The sequence below is a fragment of the Rattus norvegicus genome, chromosome Y, assembly GCF_021556685.1.
Source record: "Rattus norvegicus strain SHRSP/BbbUtx chromosome Y, alternate assembly SHRSP_T2T, whole genome shotgun sequence".
Classification (NCBI taxonomy): domain Eukaryota; kingdom Metazoa; phylum Chordata; class Mammalia; order Rodentia; family Muridae; genus Rattus; species Rattus norvegicus.
In genome coordinates, this window is record NC_141555.1 from 23,460,401 (window position 1) to 23,480,158 (window position 19,758).

General features: G+C 38.1%; 1 pseudogene; it reads right to left on the reverse strand.

The window, feature by feature from the left end:
- Positions 1–276: 276 nt before the first annotated feature.
- Positions 277–614, reverse strand: LOC147997986 (glutaredoxin-1 pseudogene; annotated as a pseudogene).
- Between the last annotated feature and the right edge of the window lie 19,144 nt (positions 615–19,758).

The following is a 19,758-nucleotide window of genomic DNA, read 5'->3' on the forward strand; positions in this document are numbered from 1 at the left end:
AGGAGACATGGAGAAAACATTTTTATATTTACAGTCCCAAATCTAGAATATTTTTTAAATGATTTACTGGAGATATAGTCAATCATGTGTGATCTGTTAAGCTTCCCTAACTCATGGTTTCAGGCAAAGAGCATCAAATTTTAGCACTGAGGAATAGAATAAAACCAATTTGTAGAAAATTCCAATCATAAGAAAATAGACATCCTCCATGATGCACATCATCTCTCAGGTGCACTGGCCTCAGCATGACTGATTGTCTGCTGTCAGCATGGGTTTTTACTGCCACCCCTTTGATAACTGCTGATGTCCAATCTGCTTCAGCCATGTCATCAGCTCCCCATTCTGTTGCAGGGAGATTAGATCACTGCGTCTCCCTGTGCAGTCTTTCTTTACCTATGAAGACGAACTATTCTCACTGCACTGAGCTGTTGTAAGTAATCCTGAATCACATTGGTTTTCTTGGTGGCTGTGATGTCTACAAATCCCAGAAAACCATGTTTGAAAGGGAGCTGATGGAGAATTTCTTGCATATTTCTGGAAAAGTTACAAGTGGGATCAATGAACAGGACCACCTTCCCAGACTGGATCTTGCAGTTCACATACACATGAGCCATGCTGACAGGCTGCAGCTTCCCAGAAATGTAAGTTCAATTGAAGATACTGGTCTGTTTGAGAATGGCAATCCCAATGTATTCTTAACTATGCATTCAACTTGAAGTCCATAGAAAACATGGAAGGAAGAAACTTTTACTTTTTCCTGCTTGCACTCACATTGCTATCAAACCCTCACAGACATTAGAACCTGCATACTGAAGATTTATCCATATACTAATGACCAGATGAGACATCTAGCCTTTTGGATCAATAAACTAATGGATTCTAGGACTTCCCAAACAGTCAGCCATTGTTAAATTATGTGGGCCATAGACTGTGATCATTGTGACTAATCCATTTTCTCTGTAAAGAGAGATTCATCCTTTACGTTCCATTAGGGAGTAATGGCTTCTGCACCAGGAACCTACAGAAGACCTTTTAGAGCAGTTGTGTGTAGTAAGAGGTTCAGCTCAGTTACAAATTTCCAATGGCCACATTGCCTTAGCATGAATTTCATATGATGCTTTGATACAGTCCTTCTTATTTTCTATAGTTCTTGGCAACAGAGTAAAAATAGAAATAGTAATCTGTCAATGCACAGTAATATATTTGCATGAGTGCATCATGTAGAAGAATTACAGGATAAACAAGAATTGGAAAACCAGATGTCTTTCCTTTTTTGGACCAAGACAAGGAAAACTGAACTATATAAAAATCTGAGACACGTTTTCTGGAGTTTGTTATTTCTTTCAATAATGGGTCTCCTTGGGAAGGATTTCAGTTATCAAGAGTCAGCAAAAATTACCTTTATTGCTGACCCAACACACCTGAATACCTCATTCTCAGGAATGAAGAAACTCTGTATCCATCCTTTTATAATATGTATATATCTATATATCATTCATAGAATGGATACTTTTGACTCTTAGTTTCAAAGTAACAGTCTGGGGAGACACAGAATTAATTATTTCACACATTAATTCTCAGGCTGATGTTTGGCCTCAAAAGTTCATTTCAGGTGTTGCTTTAAAAAGTCATTCCCTGATCTGGAAGAAATGCATTTTAAATGTTGTGTAATCTATTAGAACAATATCAACTACATTTCTCCCTACCCATTTTTGAACTGAATCATTTTCCACCAAATGTCTGTTGTCTTTTCTGCAGGCTGCATCTCCCCAGACTAGTCTGAATCTTGCTCTTAGCACTGCATTTATAATACAACAATGTGATTTCCTTTCCACGTTCACCACTAGTAGAGTTTTTCAATTCTTCATTTCATCTAATGGGTCTAATCTACATTGTCACAAAGGATGACACTTGAGAGTTTAGAGATGCTGAGGTATAATGCTGTATCCACAAATAACCTACATGGATGACTGGCAGATATGAGAATGACCATATCTACACCATATATGTATTCCTGTAGGTCTCACAAAACTTCTCTCTTTGGTTGAGTTTGATCCAGTTCAACTAATACAGTACAAAAGAAAGTATAAAAGTCATGCACATGGGCTGGAAACATAGCTCATGAACTTTGAGAATTTGCTAACCATAGAACCCAAAGGGTAACCCAATTCTATGTGAAAATCTCTCACCCAACTGGCTTCAGTGGGAATTGCATGTATATGGTGCATAGGTCATAAAGGAGGCAAAACACATATGTAAAGAAGAAACAATAACAGTGTCCTTTGCCTTACATAATATGCTTTGCAGTTTTATGAGATCCCCTTTGCCGATTATTGATCTTAGAGCATAAGCCATTGGTGTTTTTTTCAGGAAATTTTCTCCAGTGCCCATGTGTTTGACATGCTTCCCACTTTCACTTCTATTAGTTTGAGTGCATCAGGTTTGATGTGGAGGTCCTTGATCCCCTTGGACTTAAGCTTTGTATAGAGTAATAAGCATGGATTGATCTGCACTCTTCTACATGCAGACATCACATTGAACCAGCACCATTTGATGAAACGCTATCTTCCATTAGATGGTTTTGGCTCCTTTGTCAAAAATCACATGACCATAAGTTTGTGTTTTCATATCTGGGTCTTCAATTCTATTCAACTGGTCTGCCTCTGTCTCTGTAACAATACCATGCAGTTTTATCACTATTGAAGTTTTCATTATCCTGGGTTTTTTTCGTTATTCCAGATGAATTGGGAAATTGTCCTGTTTAACCCTCTGAAGAATTGGATTCGTATTTTGATGGGGACTGCATTGAATCTGCAGATCGCTTTTGGTAAAATGGCCATTTTTACTATATTTATCCTGCCAATACATGAGCTTGGGAGATCTTTCCACCTTCTGAGGTCTTCTTCAATTTCATTCTTCAGAGGCTTGATGTTCTTACCATATAGATCTTAAACGCAAATCTTCACTCCTTCGTTGAAAGGGGAACAAGAATACTCTTGGCAGGGAATAGGGAAGCAAAGTTTAGAAAAGAAGCAGAAATAACACTCATTCAGAATGTGTTCCACATGTGTCCCATACATATACAGCCACCCAATTAGATAAAATGAATGAATCAAAGAATTGCAGGCCAATAGGAACCGGAAGTAGATCTCTCCTGAGAGACACACCAAGAATACAGGAAATACATAGGCCAATGGCAGCAGCAAACAACTGAACTGAGAATGGGACCCCCATTGAAGGAATCAGAGAAAGGGCTGGAAGACCTTGAAGGGGCTCAAGACCCCATATGAAAACAATGCCAGACAACCAGAGGTTCCAGGGACTACCCAAACACTATACAGGGACTGACCCTGGGCTCCAACCTCATAGGTAGCAATGAATAGGTATCAAGAGCCCCAGTGGAAGGGGAAGCCCTTGGTCCTGCCAAGACTGAAACCCCAGTGAACGTGATTGTTGGAGTGAGGGTTATTTGGGGGGAGGATGGGGAGGAGAATCCCATACTGAGGGGGAGTGGGATGTGTTAGGGGGATGTTGGCCCAGAATTAGGAAGGGGAATAACAATTGGGAAGGTAAATAAGAAATTCTCAAGAGAGTAAAGATTTAAAAAGAAATGAATAACAAAAGAAATAATAGCAATAACAATGGACTCTGACCCCATAGGTAGCAATGAATAACCTAGTAAGAGCACCAGTGGAAGGGGAAGCCCTGGGTCCTGCTAAGACTGAACCCCCAGTGAACTAGTCTATGGGGGGAGGGCGGCAATGGGGGGAGGGTTGGGAGGGGAACACCCATAAGGAAGGGGAGGGGGGAGGGGGATGTTTGCCCGGAAACCGGGAAAGGGAATAATACTCGAAATGTATATAAGAAATACTCAAGTTAATAAAAAAAATTGTAACTGATATATTACATTAATATTTCAAAATTAATATATTAATTATCAATATATTTAATATGAATTATTAATATTCACTATTACACAATGGTGTGAAGGAGATGAATTGAAGAAACAAGGAAAAAATGCAAGACTATCACATTACATGCTGAAAAAGCCTTTGACAGAATCCATCGTCCTTCCCTATTTATGGCCTCAGGGAGACCAGGGATGTCAGGCACATACATAATGCAATAAAATACTAAAATAAATACAAAAATATTACATAAAATGAAATATAGCAGGCCAATAGTTAATATCAAAATAAGGGGGGGAAAGGGAAAGACAATTCGACTAAATTGGAGAAAGAGACCAGACTGCTCATCTCGCAGCATCCTTTCAGTAAAGTCCTTAAATTCCCAGCTATGGCAATAAGACAACCAAAGGAAGTCGAGGGGATGATATTGGAAAAGGAGAACTCAGTGTATCACCACTCACACATCATATAATAGTGAACATATATGATCACAAAGTTTTACCAGAAATGACCTACATATGGAAAACACCTTCAGCCAAGTGGAGGAATGAAAAATTAAATGAAAATAATCTGTCATGCAAATGACAGGGATGCTAAGAAGAAATTATGGAAGCAATGCCATTCAAAATGGGCATATGTATATATTATGAAATATAAAATAACTCTGACCTAGCACATCAGAAACATGTCTGGTATGAACTCCAAGACTCTGAAGAGAGAAATTGAAAAGGTAACAGAAGACAGAAAGCCCTCCCATGCTCACGGATGGGTAGGATTAAGGATCAAAGAGGCCTTCTTACTTTTGGATGAAGATACAAAATTGCTATTTCTCAGTCAGGTGTGACATGGTTGCCAAGGTGCATGCAGGACAAGAGGCAATCTTGCAGTCATTTGTGGAGTCAAAGACGACATCTTGCTCTTTTGGTGTGACATGGTTTCCCAATGGGCACATGTTAAATCATTGGCTGTGGAAGAAGGGTCAACCTGAAACATCTCTGGCTTTCTAGCATGCAGATGGTGTCACAATTTCTAAATCACATAAGTCACCGAAAATAGCCGGGGTAAAATCTCTGACAGAGTGATGGCAGCCATTACTGGAGAAGGAAATGGCTTTGATGTGTGTAAGAACAAACTGCTCATGCCACGCCATTCAGTCATCACAAGCATCATGGGTTGAGATGATCTAGATTTAGAGACTGAATGTTTAATATTTTTTTGGGAAATTTTAGCCTGCTCGAAATGGTTCACAGTTATCTGGAAATATTTGAAGTGGAATACTATGCAGCTATGAAATATAAGGACATTGTGAAGCTGCGGTCAACTAGATGACACGAGTTGAGAAACCTGAAACTCCTCTGGGTGCGATCATTGAAGACCTCGAGAAAAAGGAACACTGGGCCTGGGTCATTGAAGACACAGATATCCATAGAAAATATAAGAGACATGACTGAGGAAGAAACAGCTGTGTCTACTGTACTATGGAGCAGTGTTTAGAGCCCCTACAAGGGGAGATCTCTATTAACAGAAAATTTGATCCAGAAATACTGTTGAAGAAAGCTTGTTGGAATTTCCGAAACCAATGAGTCCATAAAGAAAACACACAATCTGGTTATTATAATTATATCTATAAAGGTGTATTGTGCAGATCTAACACTATCATAATGTATTCCCCAACCATAAAACCCCTTTCTACATGTGCTTTCTCCAGGCCATAGGGATTCTTTCAATCATTACTTCCTCCTTATTTTCTTCAGTCCTCTCCCTTCCCCTCTTACCCTCTTCTGCCTCTCTACCTAACCCCACAGTCAAACCTCAAGTACCAACTTTCCCCTCCAGCTATCAGTAATAGGCTCTAGCATTTACTGATAAGTTAAAATGGGAAGAAGGTTCATATGCGATCTCTTGAATCCATGATAGAGGGCCAGTCGGGGGGAAACCTCCTTTGAGGAAGAATATAAATATCAGGATATGTATTGCATTTGCTGGGGGAAGAGCAAATCTGTAAAATGCTTTCCATATCTATCCAGTGGATTCTGAGAAAATGGGGAATATTCATCCTAAAGAACCAGCTATACTACACCTGGTCTTATATCTAAAAAGACCTCTGCCATACCGTAAGGACATGTGCTTCATATAGTTAATAACTATTTCTTCATAATAAGCAGAAAATAGAAATAACCCAGATGCCCCTTAACCAAAGAATGGCTACAGAAAATGTGGTTCATTTACACTATGAAATACTTTGCAGCTATGAAAAATAAGGACATTGAGAAGCTGCGGTCAAGTAGATGGGATGAGAATGTACTGAATGAGGTTACTGAGACCCAAAATAACATGTACATTTTGACTTAAAAGAGGGTATTAGCCATAAAGTACAGAATTCACACACTAAGGTCTATGGAACCAAAGAGGATAAACAATTAGAAAGGGCCAAGAAAAATTCTTGAATTTCACTCAGAAGGAGGAATATACTAATGAGAGGAGGCAGATGGAAGGAAAGGATTGTGTGTCTAAGGGCATGGGAAGGGAAAAGGGGTTTGAGAATCATTTCTTGGGAGAGACGGAAAAGAGGGACGGAGGGCCAAGAGAATAAAGGGAAGTCAAGGACTGTGCAGGGTGGGTGCTATCTCTATGATTTCCTTGCAATCTGGGATGGGTGAGGCTACCCCTGCGTCCATGAGTGTGACTTTAGCTGAGACTCTTAACAGGGGATACAGGTACTGAAATGGTCACTTTCTGTAGCCACGGAGGACCCAAGGTTAAAGGATAAGGACCCAAACCCACCCCCAAAATTTTGACCCAGAAATTGCCTTCAACATAAGAAACACAGGGACAGAAATGGAACAGGAAATGAGGGAATGGCCAAAGTATAAGTGGCCGGATGTGAGCCTTATCCTATGAGCAAACGACAAACACTGACATTATTAATGGTCCTTTCTTGTGTTTGCAGACGGGTGGGTAGCGTTATTGTACTCTGCAAGGCTCCACCGAGCAGCTGACGGACACAGAAGCAGAGGCGCATGGTCAAATATCGGACATAGTTCAGTGATTCTCACTGAAGAGCTGAGGGAAGGATTGAGAGAGGCAGAGGAGCAAAATGGTCTTCACGTGTGTTCACTGAACACATCGCCTGTCTGTGGAACCTGTTCTCTGGGCTGCGTTTTCAGTACCTTGTGGGAGACAATGAATCTAGTTCTGCAAAGACTTGATGTGCCAGGGGAGAGGGTGGATCAAGAGGGGTCCTCCACTCTGTCAAAAAAGAAGGGGAGAGGATAGAATGAGTGACCGTAAAGGGTGGAAGCCTGGAGGACTGTGGTGACAGGGCAGCATTAAGAATGTTACCTGGTGAATAGATGCAACCATTCTAGAAAGGGCCGCAGACATTACATCACTGGGATGGGGGCGTGACATCATGGGTGTTGGGCATGACATCGTGTGGGTGGGGCATGACATCATGGGAGTGGGACATGACCTCATGGGGATGGGGGCATGATATCATAGGGATGGGGTCATGATATCATGAAGCTTCATGGAAAATAGTTGAAACTAGAAAAAAAAAAAAAGCCCGAGAGGGAGCTGAGACCTAGAGACACAAACATGGAGAGCGTTTACCTATGGATGGTATCAGCTGTGAGATAAATCTTATTCTATCTACAATCCACAAATGAGGACAGGACACAGGAAAGGTGAAGGGGAGGGGAAAGCATCAACCTCTCTGAAAGGAAAACTGGAACAGACTCTGTGGGTGAGTGAAAGCGAATGAGGACATAAGCAGAAGGTCAGTAGGGAAGAAGGAGGGATAGCGCGGTACAGAGAGAACGGGCCAGAGTTAGGGGACATACGGGTTAATGCAGAAACGCGATGGATGCACTTGTTAATTCATGGCATCTAGAGGGCAACCTCCCAAGGATGTAATCTGATAGAGAACGCAGAGCCCGAACCTTCAATCCTTTGAAATCAAGCAAGTAGGACCTCAGGGTTGGGGATGGGGTAGATTCAGTGTAGTCGGTTTCTGAGGAGGTCAAATGGAGATCCCTAAACAACAGACCGATGCTGGGACACAGATTATAAAAGCTCAAGCAAATGAGGCCTTCCTGGTACCTTAAGTCTCTATCGATGTAAATGCACCCGAAAACCCCTTCCCCCTCGCGAAGATTTGTTTAGCCCTTGTTCAACCTGAGTAAAATATATGGACACAGCGCGTCCCTGAATACCTTCTAAGAGAGTTGTGTCACTGAATACCTTGGAGCAACTACAAAACTCACATGCAAGCAGAACAACATTCTGTTGACCGACTAATTCCTGGGGCCCTTCATCCTTTTGCACCTAAACACTCTAGGAAGCGTACATCAGAGATATGTGTGTGTGTGTGTGTGTGTGTGTGTGTGTGTGTTTGTGTGTGTGTCTGTCTGTCTGTGTGTGCGTGTCTGTGTGTGTGTATTTTTATGTGTGTGTTTGTGTATGTTTGTGTCTCTGTGTGTCTCTCTGTCTGTTTGTGTGTGTGTGTATGTGTTGTGTGTGTCTGTGTGTGTATTTTTATGTGTGTCACAGTTTGTATGTGTGTGTTTCTGTGTATGTCTCTCTGTGTTTATGTGTGTCTGTATGTGGGTATTTGTGTCTTTCTCTCTGTCTGTGTGTCTCTCTGTGCGAGTGTCTGTCTGTCTATCTGTCTGTGTCTCTCTGTGTGTGTCTTTGTGTATGTGTGTGTGTGTCTGTGTGTGTGTGCCTGTGTGTATGTGTGTGTGCATGTGTGTGTGTGTGTGTGTGTGTGTGTGTGTGTGTTAGTCATGCACAAGCTAACCATCCTCACACACAGACTGTCTGGATTGCTTTTCTTTTTGTAAGGTTGGCAAATCTTTCTCTTGTCCTAAGAAAAGACGACCCTGGTTCTCACCTCTCTCTGTGAAGACATGACAGGTTGAGTGATTTTCATGTATGAGGAGTCTGTCCTAGTAAAAATTGCTTTCATGGATACAATAACCCTTGAAAAACATGTCTCAACATTTACTTTCCTTAGTCTGTGAACCCTTGAGAAGATTATTCCGTTATTATTATTATTATTATTATTATTATTATTATTATTATTATTATTATTATTATCATTATTATTATTGTTGTTGTTGTCATCATTATTTATTATTATTATTATTTTATTATTATTACAGAATTATTCCATTATATTATTGTCTTAGCTGTTACAAGTTTTCTAATGTTCACTGACGGCAGGAAGATTATGGATCATGTGGGTCGCATTGGACGGCCATGTTTTAGTTCTTGAAACTGAAAGTTTTATTTACATGTTCCCAAGAGCAAATACATGCAAGTACAGAAAGTTCCTTGGTCTTCTACATGAGACTGACACCCTCACGTAGTCCTCTGATCTATTTGAGAAACAGAATTTAGACGAGCAATCAAAAGGTTGGTGACCAAAGACCCAAGTAAGGGAGAAATAAGACAGTTTTTCACAATGTTTCATGCTTTGGGGATTGGTAGACATTAAATAACCATCTTTTCATTCATAGCAGGAATAGTCAAATTATTAAATAATAGTAGGCAGAAAATTTTAACAACATATGTATGCTGACTAATTTAAATTCCCACATTTCGTCTCTGGAACATTATATTTTCTCTTTCAGGTTCTTCTTGAAATTCTTTGAAAACATGCAATCCAGTATGTGTTTATCTGTACACATTCATAAAGCATGGTGTCGCTCTAGTGATGGGCAGATGATATGACTGTCAAGAGACAGAATGACTTTCTTGCCAAAGGAATAAACCTTCATGTTCAGGGAGGCAATTTCAGTCTTAGGTGCAGATGTTTAAAATCCCCTGAGAATGCTTCCTACAGCTACCGTTTCCTTTATGACATAATATCCTAGGATGTGGGTTTGTTCTTTGCATTTTATTTCCAGATCTACAAGAAAGTTTCGATTGCATATACTATTTGGAGATGTTGTCTTTTATCTTTTCTATCAATGTATTCTGGGTGTAGACTCTCAGGCATTTTCTGATCCATATCTCACTGCAGGGGCTGCAAATGAGATGAGTCTTCATCAGGAATAAAGGAAAGAAGACAGGTAAGGTAATAGAGAACTCCCTGATGTATTTATCCCCTGTGAATCCGAGATGACTGTTGTCCTCAACCTGTATATGTAAACTTTATCTTTACAACAATGTACACTCACATGAGTTTAAACCTTTGTACTTTTCATTTTCTAAATATTTGCAATAAATAGAAATTTCAAAGTAATAAAGTTGTGTGATATGTGTAACTCTTTTAACAGATTCCCTTGTATTACTTAATACAATATATAAATGGTTTTCCTGCGTGTTGAATGTAATAAAGACAGTGACTTTTCTCTCAAAATATGTAGTAATTTTGGCCTCTATAAAATTTAATATGTTCATATCTTGCCTAAACATTGACCACAATTACGTCAGAAATACTTCCTATACTTACACAGTGTTTTTTCCTAAATATTGACTTTAAAATGCATTCAGCAGAATATATATTGAGGCGGATGGAGGGAGGGAGGAAACTGAATGGGAGGGGAGGTAGAGAAGGGACTGTGTATGAGGAATTAGGTATAGTGCGTTTGGAGGAATTAGGTATAGTGTGTTTGGAGGAATTAGGTATAGTGAATGCAGGGAAAAGGGAATGGAAATCACAAGTGTGGGGTGCACATCTCTAGGAAGTGCCAGAGACCTAGGAAAGGCAAATACCCAGGGTGACTATTGGGGTGACATTAGCAATGGGGATACAGATTCTTTTTTTTTTTTTTTGGTTCTTTTATTCAGAGCTGGGGACCAAACCCAGGGCCTTGCGCTTCCTAGTCAAGCACTCTACCACTGAGCTAAATCCCCAACCCCGGGTATACAGATTCTTAATTTGTCACTTCTTTAGCCACGCATGACTCCCAGTGATGTGACAAGGATAAAAAACAAAAAAAATCACCAACAAAACCTTCAATCCAAAATGAACACAGCCTACAAGACCTTCAGAGACAAAGATAGATAGAGCAGACATGGAATGAAGGTCCAACCAATGGTTAGCACAGATTGAGATCTACCCCATGGGCAATCACTGATCGCTGACACTATTAAAGATACTCTATCATGCTTGCATACAGAATTTTAACATAACTGTCCTCTGAGTGACTTCACCCAACAGCTGAGAGAAACAAGTGTAAAGATTCACCACCAAACATTAGCTGGAGCTTGGGGAGTCTTTAAAAAACAGCTGAAGAATCAAGGCCCAGATAATATGAGGGACTCCAGAGAAAGACCAATAGGGTCAACTCAAGGGGACTCTTGTGGTTTGACAAAGACTGAACCACCAACCAGAGAGTGAACTTGGAGTAAACCTGAGCCCCCAGGACATAGGAAGGAAATGTATAGCTTTTTTTCTTTTTATGGGTTTCCCCAACAATGGGTCTTGGTGTACCCTGAAGATGGGATGTAAAGTGAAAAAATAAATAAATGAATTTTAAAGACACATATGTCTCATCTATAGACAACTTGTTTGGGAAAGCCTAATTCTAGTTGTTTGGAACCCACATGAAGACAAAGCCTGTGGAGTGCCTCTGCCCTTAGAGGCCATAATCCTTTTCATTCTGTTCTTCCATCAGAGTTCCAAGCTCCACCCATGGTTTGGCTAGTTGATGTCTGCTACTGTCTGATTCAGCGGCTTAGTGGAGTCTCTCAGAGTGAAGCCATGATAGACTCCTTTCTGCAAGCATAACAGAGTGTCATTCATAGTATCAGGGATTGGTGCTCATCCATGCGGTGGTTCTCAATCTGCACTAACCATTGGTTAATCATTCCACTCTCTCTGCTCTATGCACTGCCCTTTCATTTCTTGTGGTCAGAATAAATTTTGGGTCAAAAGTTGGTGTCTCTATCATTCCATTTGTTTTGCTCTCTGGCTACAGGAGGAGGGCTCTTCAGGTAGATATCACTGAGACTGTGAGTCTCAGGTAAGGAAACACCCATTGATTCATGGGTATCTCTTACCCCAGCTCTCTGCCTCTTTCTGGATATGATCTCTACCTCCCCACCCTTCCATCTAGGCTGCTGTGTCTGTCCTCTGAAGCAGATGATGTTATCACAGAGACTAGATATGAAACCGGAGGAGATACTTGTGGAGTCCCCTACTGCTCAGAGGAGAAAGGTATAGAGGAAGGATTGTGAGAGGGGTGAACTAGAGAGTGGCAGTGTGCAGTATGTAAAGTGAATAAATAAACAAATAATTATGAAAATAACTAAGTCTTGAAGGTAAGAAGCAGGTGTGTGTGTGTGTGTGTGTGTGTATGTGTGTGTGTGTAAGTAAGTAACTAAACATGAAGTTAAAACCAGTTGTGCATGTGTCTTTGTGTGTGTCTGTGTCTGTGTGTGTGTGTGTGTGTAACTAAGTAAACTTGAAGAAGAAGCAGGTGTGTGTGTGTGTGTGTGTAACTAAGTAAGTAAACTTGAAGGTAAGAGCAGTTGTGCATGTCTGTTAGTGTGTGCGTGCGTGTGTATATATATATATATACATATATATATATATATATATATATATGTATATATATATCATATATATATATGATGGCAAGAAGCAGGTGGGTGTGTTTTTAATATTAACTTATCACATTTGAGAAAACAGTGGTTTATGCAGAAGACAGGACAGTTTATGCACTATATTAAGAAAAAATGGAGAGGGCTGAAGATGAAGAAATGATTCGGTGATTAATAGCATTATCTGTTCTTCCAGAGAACCCAAAGTCGATGCCCAGCTCCCAAGTGACAGCTCACAAGTGGCTGTAATTTCAGCATCACGGAATCTCACACCCACTTCAACCTCCTGGACACTAGGCATGGATGTGTTTCACACGTGAACAAGCAGGTAAAACTCTTACATATGTACAACAAAAAATTATAAAAACAGAGGAGCAGTTCCTGGTTGACATAATTTGATTTTTGTGAATATTCATAGTGATGATCACAGTCAAAAACACCCTTTATTGATCTATAATGCAATCAAAGACACTAAAAGTTAATGATCACATGAGTCATTTAAAATCTATTTATTTAGATAAATTGTAATAAAAATTGCAGTAATGAAATTAAAATTTTATTAATATACAAATCAATAAACATTAATATTCTCATATAGAACTGAAAATAATACTTTCCACATATTTGTTTGGCTTTTATAAATATTGCAGTTTGTGGTTAGTTTTTTGTTGGTTTTTGTAAGAGTTCATTTCCAGGTATTAGCCCATGAACTCTATAAACTCATGCAGAATACTACAGGAACTTAGGCCCTCTTGTGTTGAATGCAGGAAAGTTGCTATCTGTTTTCCTTCCTGTCTGATCAATTTTCTCTACGTACATTACAAGGATATTTTTGTTCTTGAATTCTTCCAGTTTTGTCAAGCTGATAGCTGATAGCTGATAACTGGAGAATATTTAATTTTTGAAGATCATTTTTGAAGCTACTTCCTGATGTCTGCACTATCAATTTTGTAGATTTTCAAATGCGTGGCCAAATGAACAGATATTCAGGGACTAGACATGCCTAATAGCTACTGTTGTTATGTCTTTTTGAAAGAAGAAATCAGAAAGGGATAGTGTTTGGGGTAAGGGACTTTGTGGGGGAATACAGGAAGGAGGACAGCATTTCAGACATAAATAAATTAATAAAATAAATAAATACAAGAAAATAAAGCAGAATTCAAACTATACAGGAAAATCAGATTTAATTGATAGGAAACAGTATGGTTTTATATCATAACCTAATTACTAAATTTTATATACTTTAATCAACCAAATGACTGATTCTCATAAAATCAGAAAATTGAAAAAAAGTGTTAAAAGTAACTTTGTAGGTTGGCCAAATCATAACAACAATGTTTCTAGAACTGTAAAACTTTCTATGCCCATATCCCATCCAGAAATCCAGTTGACATTTAGTTATTACATATCTTACATCATTCTGTTCTGTGATAATTCATTACTATTTTTATCTTCTGTGATCACACCTTTGAATATAAATAATTACTTTGCTGGAATGTCTCTGAATTTGGATTTGGACAGTGATTTTTCTCTTTTATGTTGAGATTATATGTACTTGACACAGATGCCAAAAACTGTTTCTTGCTTTGCTTATTGCAGTTAAGCATTATGAGGATGCCTGTCATCTTAACAACACCCAATTACGGAGCAATGAAATTATTTTAAATTATTTTCATTTTGTAGTTAAAATATTTAAATGTATTTTTCTTTTGATTTTCCTTTTGAAGTAATAGAAGTTATAGGAGAATTTCGTAAAGCCTATGGAAAGACTTTGTGTCTCTTGAAAACTTTTGGCTTTGTTTTCAGTTTATTGGTCATTTTTTTACTAACATTTTGACCTGAATGGTCCTTACTGCATGTAAGTAGACTCAGAACAATGAGTTTGAGGAGACTATAATTACTGTCTTTCTGTTTAAGTGACTCACACCTAAAACATTACTGTAGTTTTAGTTTCATGGTAATTTTTTCAATGTCTTGCATATTTTTAGCACACGTAAATGGAATTTTATTTTTGTTTCATTATACTCATAAAGACTCACGATTCTAATTTTATGTTGAATTGCAACCTGAGTCTAATTTTCGGACACTAGCTGACTTTTATATTTGTATTCTGTCACTTGTAAACCCACTTCAATTCCTGTATAATGTGTGCATTCATACTTGTGTGTGTGTGTGTGTGTGTGCATGTGTGTGTGTGTGCATGTGTGTGTGCATGTGTGTGTGCATGAGTGTGTGTGTGTGTGTGTGTGTTTATCTGAAACTATGATATTGATTTTGAGAATCACCTGGCTGAAATTCATTTCCCCCCACCCTTTCTCAATCAAAAAGTGGAGGAAAGACTACTCCTGTTCCAAAATCATAGACCCTGGGTGACCAGAAGTATGGAATGATGAAATGGTACACAAAGCAGAGGTTAACAATTCACTGTCCTGAGAACTACTTAGCAATTCCAGTCCAATGCAGTGAATTTACATGTACATAGGAATATTGAATTGTAGCATAATGAACTGTGATCATTTACAAATAATTTCTGGAAGATTTCCAAATAGCTAAGAATGGATACAGAGAATTTTCAGGGCCCCTGAGACATTAGCATGTGGTTTAAACGCTGCCCAGATGGAAACGTTTAAGTACTGGACTGATCTACTAAAGTAATTTAGCAGCAAGCATACTTTACAATTGTTTGAAATTAAGCATGGTGATGAATAAAGAGAACAGTCTAAAATAAAGTTATGATTCTTAAGTTTGTTTCAAGACAGCAAGAAAGAGCACAGTGGTTTTGTTTTCTTTCTTTCACAGACTTTGCACCGTCTTGAAAGAGCATTTTGGGATCCTTAATTACCTATTTATTATCAGAAATTTCTTCAGTCCCAGAGTTCTTCTCAGTGCTGCCTTGACTTCTTGGTTCATTAAGCTATGGATGATGGGTTTCAGCATGGATGTCACTGTGGTATGGAAGATGACCAAGAATTTATCAACTCCTTGTGGGTGGTTAGATTTGGGCCTCAAGTAGTTCTGTCCCAACCCTACAAGGCAACCTATTCCCCATGAAACAATTGCCAAAGGGGCACATACCTCATGACTCATTTGGGTTGCAAAGTGAAGCGGGGCCATACAGTGGCCAAAGGCCGTGGCTGCCAATAGGCAGCACTCAGTTGTAACAAAAAGTGTGAAGAAAAACATCTGCATGTCATATCCCTCCTGAGATATTCCTCAGATCTCACTTTCAAGTCTCTCCATATCTTGGGTATGACAGAACTAGTGTAACCAATTTCCAGGATACATAAGTTCACCAGAAAGAAGTACATGGTGTTTAGAGATGGACTGGAGTAGATAGCAAAGGCTATGAGAGGAGAATGAGGGTGAACAGAGGAAGCATTCTCCAGGAACCTCAAAGTTCTTGGCAATTGCAAAGCATTTGACAGACAAGCCCTTTTCCTACCACAAAGAGCAATTGACACAATTGACACTCATCTCCTGGAAGACAAAGCAGTAACCCATTAGAAGGATACTTGCAGTTGAGAGATATTAATTTTTTAATATTTTTACTAAGCATTGATCAAGTGTCAAACATTTACAAAGATAGTGCAAACTTGTAATTCTGGCACTAATGAAGCTCAGGCAGAAGGTTTACCATGAGTCTGAGTTCAGTTTCACATGCTGTATAAGCTATCATTCAAATTAAGGAGAAGAAAACTTTGACTGTATCTCAATTTTTTACCCATTCTTATCATTAACTAGTTATCAAAGTTATGCAGAAAAACAGATCAACCCACTCATTTCTATGCTTTGGTGTTGCCACAGGTACAGTCTCTCCAACCACCCTTTGTGTGTTTTGGGACCCGATTATCCTCTGACTGCTATTATGAATATTCAAACACACACAATAAAGGTATCATTTCTTCAAGATTTATTATTTCTGAAGATAAATTAAAATCAAATAATCATTTGATAAATAAATGATTACTGGTTTTAATACATAGAATGAAAGGCAAGGCACATCTCGATGTCTGCACAGTAACGAGGTCATCAGAGAAGCTTTTTAAGATGTGTAAAGTGAGGCATAAAAGTGAAGAAGGTTCAACCAACAACACCATACCCCTTCATGATACAACCTTCAATATGACACTGATATTTGTAACTTAATAGTTCCTGTCTCTTTATATAACACATTCCTTAGCAGGAGTATCACTGTGTAGGCATTAAATTTCTGTTCTCTTAATACTGTTCATGATATTCTATCAATCAGACTATTGATTTAAATAAAAAAAAGAATAAAAGATGTAGTGTCTTGATATGTAGTCAAAGCTAACCTGAAATTCCTAATTTCTCTCCCTCAGTCTCTTGAATGTGAGTATTCTAAGAGCAAGACATATTGCCTGGCTTCATACAAATTCCTTCCTATACTTTAATCTCAACATCTTAGAATTCCACCTTACTACCTGTATTTCTGTACACATAGTATCTATACATTTCATTCCTCTTTGCTGACTTTTGCATATGGCACCTGCTGTGTGCTTGCTTGGTTACTTACATGGAAAACTGTTCAGTTCCAGCACAGTCTTGTCTGTTTTCAAATATCTTCCTTCTCTTCTTTCTATATTTATACTCTGTTTTTCACAATGTAACTGCTAAAGTAGCTGTTAGCACTGTGGTGCTGACTACTTTTCATCCTGTTCACATTGTAGCCTTATACGGAGACTGAGTATGGACTGCAAAGTTCTTATCATTATGTTTACCATCCTTAACAATCTCTGAGCTCATGTGTAATGACAAGGTCCAATGTTTAGCTTACTTTGGTTCCTTGGGGATTCTGTCTGTCCCTTCCCCTTACATCTTCTGAAGTTCAGTCTCATGTCCCTCAAATATTGGAGATGTGGCTAACTCATTTTTCTCCCAGTCTGATAACTTTTCCCTTCAAATGAGATGTCATTTCTTGTTTTGTGGAGTGTATATGTCTTCGCTGAAGTTTTGGTTTTCTTGCCAAAAGATACACCGCTTTTTCCTGACAAGAGTAGAGTAGGAGATATCACCACACTGCTAGGCTCTCTGTCTATTCACTTGATATAATGAAATGTCAGAGGTATGTGAGTAGATCAGCACATGGTTGATCCACAAATCAGCATTTCCAAATTATAAATAAATAAACATGTTACCTATGTTCATATATAACATATAGGACACACACCCACATGCACACACACACACACACACACACACACACACACAAACACACACACTTGTATGCCTATATATTCATGCAGAGACAGAGATACAGAGAAACACAATAGAAAAAGAGCACGTAGAGATTGTACATGAATTAAAATGTTAGTATGAGCAAAAATGAAGGATAACAGTATTTGTTTACATTATGCTTCACCATTTGGTCACTTATAAACATGGCTAAGAAAAAAATATATTCCCCATGAGTTTCCTTCTGTGTGAATAGGTTAAATTCCCAAAACACTTAAGTTGATTGTGTGTGGAATGCTTGTCAGATACATGGGTCATTAGCATGTGTGCATGTCTACTCACAAACATTTTAGATTTACATTTGTGTACAATCTATTTTGGGGAATTTCACACCATAACACATAATTTTCATTTCTATTCACTAATTGGACACTAAATTAATTTTCTATTGGTGTTAATGAAAAACACAGCTCCCAAAAACAGCAACAACAAAAAAAGAAAAACAATATATACTTTTCACATGGGGTCAGGAGACAGAGTCAAGTATAATAGCTTATTAGATCTATCAGATTAGATCTGACCCATTCATGCAAAAGTTATAAAAATCTAAGTGTAGAGAACATAGGGTAGACTTAAAGCTCTGACAATTATTAAGCAGGAGTGCTGTTGTACATACTTTACCATTCCGTGGACTCTACTCTTCTAGAAAAAATGGTGGAATGATAGGATTCTACTGTGGCGCATTTCACACTTATTTTGATGTACTTTAAATATTTCCCCAATTTCAATTAGAACAAACAAACAAACAAACAAAGACAAATAAACAACCTTCCCACAGCCAACACAGAAAATGACTATATTTTTAATTTGAAATATTTTAAAGCAACTTCCTTTTCATTAGTAGTTTCTGTATTTGTATAGGTAACTCTCTAGTTAGAGAGTGAGGCATTGCCTCTCCCAGTTAAATTTCCAGAATATCAACTCAAGAACCAGAATGTTATATTTACATTTGAATTTTTGCAATAAAAATGATTCACGAGAAATCCTGAGGTTTCATAAAAGAACCTTACTAAAGCTAAAAGCACACATTGCACCTGACATGATAGTAGTAAGAGATTTCAACACCCCTCATTCATCACTGGAGAGATCTTGGTGAAAGAAATTAAACAAGGATGTAGAGAAAATAATAGAAGTTATGAACCAAATGGAATTAACAGATATTTATAAAACATTCCATCCTAAAAAATAAGGAGATACTTTCTTCTCATAACCTCAGGGAACCTTCTTCAAAATTTTCCACATAATTGATTCCTCAACAGATCTTGACTGATACAGGGAGAAAGAAATAATCCGATGCATTCTATAAGATCACCACATACTAAGACGGGTCTTCAACAATAACAATAATGACAGAAAGGCCACACGTACATGGAAGTTGAAAAATGCTTTACTCGATGACAACTTGGTCAAGGAAGAAATAAAGAAAGAAATTAAAGACTTCTTAGAACTTAATGAAAATGAAGATACAACATTCTAAAACATATGTGAAACAATGAAAGCAGAGCTCAGAGAAAAACTTATAGCTCTGAGTGCTTGCGAAAAGAAACAGGAGAGAGCATATATCAGGAGCTTGATAGCAAATATAAAATCTCTAGAACAAAAAGAAAAAGTAAACCCAAGAGGGGTAGAAAGCAGGAAATTATCAAACTCAGAGCTGATTTCAACAAAGTAGAAATGAAAAGGACGATACAAAGAAAAAACAAAACCAGGAGCTTTTTCTTTAAGAAAAAGAATAAGATAGATAAACCAATAAGATAACCAAACTAACCAGATGTCAAAAAGACTGTATCCAAATTAATAAAATCAGAAATGAAGAGTTAGACATAAAAACAGAATCTGAAGAAATTAAAAAAAATCATCAGATTCTACTATAAAAGCCTATATTAAAAAAAACTGCAAAATCTGGAGGAAAAGGAAAATTTTGTAGACAGATATCAGGAAGCAAAGTTAAATCAGGAACAAATAAACTTTCTAAATAACCCATAACTCCTAAATAAAGAAAAGCGGATATTAAAAGTCTCCCAAACATACAAAGTCCAGG